Source organism: Mandrillus leucophaeus, unplaced genomic scaffold (assembly GCF_000951045.1).
Source record: "Mandrillus leucophaeus isolate KB7577 unplaced genomic scaffold, Mleu.le_1.0 Scaffold373, whole genome shotgun sequence".
Taxonomy (NCBI): domain Eukaryota; kingdom Metazoa; phylum Chordata; class Mammalia; order Primates; family Cercopithecidae; genus Mandrillus; species Mandrillus leucophaeus.
Window position 1 is genome coordinate 1,084,685 of NW_012103954.1, and position 7,281 is coordinate 1,091,965.

The following is a 7,281-nucleotide window of genomic DNA, read 5'->3' on the forward strand; positions in this document are numbered from 1 at the left end:
CCCCTTCCCTGTGTCTCCGTGTCTTCTCCTCTCCCTACAGGGACGTCAATCACTGCATTTAGGGCCCACCCTGGATCCAGATGATCTCACCTCAAGGTCCTTCACTAATGAGGCCTGTGAGGACCGTTTCCATATAGTCACATTCCGAGGCTCTGGCTGGACATTCCCAAAGAAGTTAAGAGCCACTCGCGGTTTTGTTCCTTCACTTTACCGAAGTTGGGGAAACCGAAGCTTAGGGAGGCTCACCTTGCTCAAAGCCTCTAGTGTGAGACAGACTGGGAGCCTCTGCCGTTGGCCACCCCACATGCCTCAGAGTCGCAGAACTTTAGGGCCAGAGGAAGCCTGCATTGGAGCTGGAAGCCGGCTCACAGGTGTCTACTCCGTCACTTCATCCCACGAGAAGGAGATTAATTCTCCCGTCTGTAGTCGCCTGGGTGCTCGGGGATGCAAGAGGGTGACTCTGGCATTGCCACTGCATTCTGTGTCCTTTCCTCCACGTCTCCTGCCTTCGGGATGACAGCTGAGTCCCGAGTGTCGTGTTGGGTTGACGTTTTGGTGTCAGGAGAGGCTCTCCAGAGAGGGAGCGGGCCTTGTGCGGTGAGGGTACCTTGTCAGATGCACGAAGGCAGAGAGCGTTTGGGGAGATGGCTCAGAAACGGGCTGTTTTTCTTTTTCTTTAACGGAGGGAAGGTGGCCAGAGACTGTGGAGGTCACCCGGATGAACTCCAGCTCCGCTTGCAGCCATTGGAGGAAACCGAAGGAGTGATCAGGCGTGACTCTGCGTCTGCGGGGACCCTCGGAGCCACCCAGGCTGTTCAGCGAACCTCAGGCGGCCGTGGCCGTGGGAGCTGCAGGGGCTGTGGGGTCACACCCCGTCTTCTCAAGTTTTCAGAAAACATTGGAAGGCAAGTGCGTGGAAGCTGCTCAGAAAGACACCAGCTTTATTATTATTTTTTAAAGCCAGATTTTTTGACAGGCGATGTCAACACATTTTTTCAGTTCTTTATTTCAGTTCTTAAAATGCTTGCCAGATTCTGCGGGACAGTTCTGAATGTCTTCATGCTCCGTGAGGTGCCTCTTCTTCAGAGCGAGGGTCCGAGGTGCCTGTGCGATCCCCACCCGGCCCCTTCCCTGGCGGCTGAGGTTGAAAGCCAGAGGAGGTTTTCTGTTGTTAGAGACCCCTGGGACCCTCACAACCATCCCTTGGTTTGCATAGAGGAGGGGCTTGGATGCTTCGTAAATTCTCCTGCTGGAGTTTCAGCTGCTTTAACCACGGTCCTCTTCAGGCATTTTCATAACATGGGAACCAGCCTCAGAAGGCAGCCCTGGGAAACTGACCTGACTCTTTCTCTTAGCAGCAGCCACTGTTTCCTACCTCAGACTGACCAGGTCTTCTGTGCCCTCTCCACGCTCATGCCCGGGTGGGTCCACAGTGACCATCTCTCCTGAGCTGAGGACTGCCCACCTCCCCAGCCTGCTCGCTGCCTCCTCCTGCACACATCTCCCCATGTGGTGCCAGGGCTGGCCCTGAACACAGGCAGCGGCCGGCTTCTGGCTGCAGAGGTCAGTGTGGGCCCCACAGGATCTGCCATCTCCAGGAGCCCCTTGGGACGCGAGGCCCCGGGTGAGCCCCAAGTGAGTAGACGCACTGCAGTCTGCATCTACTCATTAACGTAAACCAAGCATTGCCTGCGGGGGCTTCTCTCCTCGTGAATGAAAACAGAACTTTCAGGACGCTATGAAAATGAGATGATTGTGTACGTAAAGCACTGAGCTTGGGGTCTGGTCTGGGATGATGACCTTTTTTTTTAATTAAGGAGAGCAAAGTCATTACTAGAATGTATAGCAAATATGGAGGTTAACTTTGTATCGTTTAAGTCATGTTTGTGGATACAGAATTTCAGGCTGTGTTTGGTATCAATGTTAATGTGACCGGGGTGAGTCCAATGTTGATGTTAGCAGCTTTTTATCTCAGGCATATGCGACGCTGATCAAACTGTGAACTTTCGATCCGATTCTCCTTCATACCCCACTGGCTTAGTGATTGTTGTAGTCCAGTCACAAAGGTGGTCACGCGTTTGGTGTATTTCTGCAAACATGGAGGAAACACTTTATTTATATTACGCAGTTTACTTTTTCTTATCATTTGGGCTTTTTCTGAGCCCATCGAATTGCTTGTTTTATTATTTTAATTTTGCAACACAGTAATAAATACCATTTTCTGGAAATAAGTAACGAACATCTGCTTCCTCTGAAGATGCAGTGTGTGTCCAGCTACTTGCAGTTCTCACAGGCAGGGACCTGCCTCCTGGCTGATACACAGTGGTGACTGTTTTCTTCTTCCTCTTCTCTTAAAAATCTATTTGGAAAATTCCACTGTAGAGAAAGCTACTGTAGTCTGCTCCTTAAGAAGATTTGGCCTAGGAAGAGGAAAATCATCCTTTATACTTTTGGCTTATTAAATTGAAAAATATGCATAGTGATGTTCTTATTAACTTATTCATGATTTTATTAACATTTAATGCTGCCTCTGGTGGTGTCTGCTTTCAATACCAAAGAAAACGCAAAGGCGTGTTTGATCGTGTGTGTGTTTCAGACCACAGGATCTAGCGTGCTCTCTCCTAACACTGAAGGCCACCAGATGTCAGTGTAACTTAACAAATCACACCCTACGTGTCACGCTGACTTCAGCATTCGGTCTAAGTATTGCCTTTTCCTTTCCTGTTTCGACTTCTGAAGATGAGGAGGGACTTTAAGGGAATTTGCACACAGGCTCCGTAAAGACTTGAGTCACTGGATGTTGTGGGAGATGCCTTTTTGCTTTTGCTCTTTCCAGACCTCCCAGATAATCATGCCGTGAACTCGTGGTCCCTCCACTGAGCATGGTGATGGTTCCATATTGGGGCTTCCTTGCTAGGATGGAATCCACGTGGGGCTGTGGCGGGGCTCTGCTTGGGCGGCCCAGGGTCTTCTGTCTCAATTCTGGGCGCAGGACCCAGGACCCAGGACCCAGGACCCAGGACCCAGGACCAGGGCCCAGGGCTGGGCTTGTCAACAGCCCGACCTCCTCACAGGCGGAGGTTGGTTCTCTTGTCGGATTTCCCTGGAGGGTCCCTTGCTGGCAGCCTGAGCATGCTCAGCCTCGTTCAGTGTTCAGGGCTGGCAGTTCTGTGTTTGCTGTGGGCAAGGCCTGTGCAGGACAGACTTTGTGTAATATTTACAGCATTTTCCTGATTCCATGTTGAGAGGTAAAGCAATTTACCTGGAGTGCCTGCTCTGATCCTGGAGCTCTGTCATCCAGGGTCTGTTTGTAACAGCAGAGGAACAAAATGAGCTGAAACACAAATCTAACGTAAAAAAAACAAAATCAGGAGCATTTTCGAAGTTCAACCAGGTGTCCAGGAGGCAGTCAGCTGCGTCCCAGTGGCACGGGGATGAGAGGTCGTCTTCTGAGGTGTGTGAACAGGGCAGGTCTCAGGACACTGCCAGTGTCACATGCCAGCAAGTGGCTGCAGCAGGACTCAGGTTCGGGGAGAGACTGGGGAGGCTTTCGGAGCAGCACCTGCTCCGGGGAAGGAGGCAATGATGGTGCAGGGGCTCCAGACATGACCAGTCCTCCCTGGGGAAGGAGCCAATGAGGACGCAGGGGCTCTGGGCGTGACCAGCCCTCCCTGGGGAAGGAGCCAATGAGGACGCAGGGGCTCCGGGCGTGACCAGCCCTCCCTGGGGAAGGAGCCAATGAGGACGCAGGGGCTCCGGGCGTGACCAGCCCTCCCTGGGGAAGGAGCCAATGAGGACGCAGGGGCTCCGGGCATGACCAGCCCTCCCTGGGGAAGGAGCCAATGAGGACACAGGGGCTCCGGGCGTGACCAGCCCTCCCTGGGATAAGCGCCGCCAATGTCTCTGGATCAAAAGCCACTTGTGGCCGTGGTATGCAGCATTTCACTTTGCTTCTGGGAAGGTTTTCCGAGTTTTCCAAGTGGAGGCTCCACACACAGATGAGTTTCACTGTATTAAGCGTATAGAGGGCCCAATCTTGGTTGGATCCAGAAAAGTAGTTATTAAAAATATCTGATACCACATAACTGGATACATCGTCTCTTGCAGCGGGGAGCGCTGTGCGGCCTGTTTCTTAGCAGCCTGCGGAGGCTTTGTGTGTTGATCCAATGCGGACGAGAGAGGGTCGTGGCTACAGCGCTGTCTTGTGTCCTTATCAGGCATCGTGCTAAAAAAACATTTCCTCCAAAGGGCGGTTTGTGAAAGGCAAGATTTTCAGAGGTTTTAAATGGAAGGATCTCAGCCCTCCTGGACGAAGCCTCTGCTTGGGGCTAATACCAAAGCTTTCAGAGAGTTTTCCTACAGCTAGGACGGCCTCTGTGGCCACGCCTGACCTTCATCTGGGTGTCGGCATTGCTAGGACCCCGAAATCCTAAGGGGATGTGACGTTCAGGAATCCTAGAGGTCTCCCAGGCACCCCAGGGGGATGTGGACCGCAGGCGTCCTGGGGGTGCGGATGTTCGTGATGCTGTCTTTGTGGATATGGGGAATCGCTGTAACAACTTAGCTCCTGCAGGGGCCGGGGACTGCAGGCCCTGCCTTGTGTTTCTGGCACAGGACTCCCGAGTGGCTGGTGGTGTTGGGGTGGGTGTAACCAAACAGATTTAAGGAATGCAGCCAGCAATTCCCCAAGGCCATGTCCCCGGGGAGCTCCTCTCCTCCCGGGTCCTGATGTCTTCATCCTGTGGACTGGCTCAGCCTGGCCTCAGTGCCTGCCCCGGCGACAGCAGGTTGAGACCCACATCTGCAGTAGCAGGAGGTTTTAATGCCTGAACTGGAGAGCCTTCAAAGGCACATATGTAATCCCTGTCTCCTCAGCCAACAGGCATTTCCTCCTGTCAAAGTCCATCCGCATGCGTTCCTGGCGTGTGGCTCAGGAAAGGTCTGACGTCTTCCCACGTGTGTCACAGCTGCACGAAGCTCCAGCACATGTCCCCGCCCTGCACATGGGTGTTACGGTGACGTCCAGTCCAAGGGTCACTTACAAGCCTTGGGGCCACAGTGTGCTCTGATTAAGCAATGTTTATGAAGTTGATCTTTGCTCTTGTCACGGTGATACCTGTTAATATAGAAACTCCAGAGGCTACAAATCACCAGGAAAGGACTGCACACGCCGGAATTCCCCCCACCCCAACGTCTTAGTGTCACTTTTGTGTATATCATAATGACTTCCTTTTCCTTGGTAAGTGCATGAGTAATTATAAAAATGGAACTGTAGTGTTCTTTGTGACTTTTACCCAGCATTTTACACTTCATTATCGTAATTAGGTGACTTTTTGTGCTAAAGGTATAAAGCAAATATTCACTTCCCCCTTTCCAGCCATCATGGTTTTTTCCCAGCATCAGAATTTCAGAACTCCAGGGGAATCAAGATTCAGCCTTGGGCTTTGGGAGTTTTCAGAGTGGGGGTGCAGGACCCCTCCCCGAGTGGGTCTTGGTGGGCGATCCTCAGACCCCAGGCGCTTGCAGTCCCGGCTGCCCCACGGCCTGCCTGCTGCCCACCCGAGCCCACTTCCAGTCCAACGGCAGCGTGAACAGAAGTGACCTCTCTGTGGTGGTGGACACGCCAACAGAGTGGCACTTGGAGTAACAAAGGCCACACTCAGGGGTTTGGGCCTAAATGTGCTTGCTCTGGGCTCGATTCTCAAACCTGGAGCCCCAGAGGATTACCTGGGAGATGCTGCAGAACGAGGGCAGTTGGACCCGTGCTTGGGCCTGTCCAGGGTTGCTGGGGTGGGGCCTGCATGTCAGGGTGGAATCCTTGCAGCTCGCCTGGCGGAGACGTGCTCTTCAGGTCAGCTCTGGAGTTTTTTACGTTTTCACATCAGTACAGCGGGGCCTGCGATGGGTGTGTTTGTGTCATTCGCTTGACTCCTGCTGATGGGGGGTCTCTGGCAGAGGCGCTCGTGTGTGCTCCCCCGGCCTGACAGGGCGGGTTTCTCTCTGGCCACATACCCATGTGCGTTCTGTCTGCTCGACCTCCCGAGTGCGCTGCTTGAAGGTGGCCCAGACCTTAATGGTGGGGGGAGCTGCACCAAAGCCCTGTGGTGTCTCCAAACAAAATCTTTCAGGAAGGGGGCAGACGTCTCTCCCAGCTCAGGAGGGTGGCCTGTGCAGCGCATTCAGGAATGCAGACAGCGTGTGGATGGAGCTGGGGGTCCTGAGGGTCTCTCGGGGCGGACGTAGCAGCGTGGGGAGAGAGCCGCGCTGAGTAGATGCCCTCGGGGTGGACGCAGCAGCGTGGGGAGAGAGTAGTTCTGGGTAGATGCCTTCAGGGTGGACGCAGCAGTGTGGGATTAGAGCAGTTCTGGGTAGATGCCTTCGGGGCGGACGCAGCAGCGTGGGGAGAGAGCCTCGCTGGGTAGATGCCCTTGGGGTGGACGCAGCAGCGTGGGGAGAGAACCACGCTGGGTAGATGCCCTCGGGGCGGACGCAGCAGTGTGGGATTAGAGTGGTTCTGGGTAGATGCCTTCGGGGCAGACGCAGCAGCGTGGAGAGAGAGCCGCGCTGGGTAGATGCCCTCGGGGTGGACGCAGCAGCGTGGGGAGAGAGCCGCGCTGGGTAGATGCCCTTGGGGCAGACGCAGCAGCGTGGGATTAGAGTGGTTCTGGGTAGATGCCCTCGGGGCGGACGCAGCAGCGTGGGGAGAGAGCGGTTCTGGGTAGATGGCCAGCGGCTGCATCTTGGCTTTTCTGGACTGTCCCTGCTGTGGGCTGACTCATCCCCACCCCGCTCCTGTCAAAAGTCTTAGGGGAAGCCCTGACCTCAGCACTTGAGAACACGGCCCAGTCTGAAGACAGTCGTGCAGATGCAGCTAGTTCAGATGAGGCCATGGTGTGGCCCAATCCCGTCTGCCTGTGCCCTCCCAAGTGGAAATGTGGACACAGATGGGAAGTGATGTGGGGAGATGTGGCGGTGATGGTGTCCGCGAGCAGGGGCCCTGGACGGAGCCCTCACAACCTCGGGAGGCACTGGTCCTGCCCACCGTGTGTCTGGGCTTCTAGTCTCCAGCCTGGGACATGACGTGTTTCTGTGGTTCTCAGTCCCCGGTTGGGGCCCTGCAAACTCACACGGGCTCTGCTCACACTGTCCGGTTGCTTCCGGGTTCATGAGGCTGCCTTGGACCCCTGGGCCTTGGCGACCAGGAAAACCCACATTTCCGTGTAAGTGTCAGGAAAAAATTAAAGTCTTTGCCCAAAGCAGCCTCTCTCTCTCTCTCTCTCT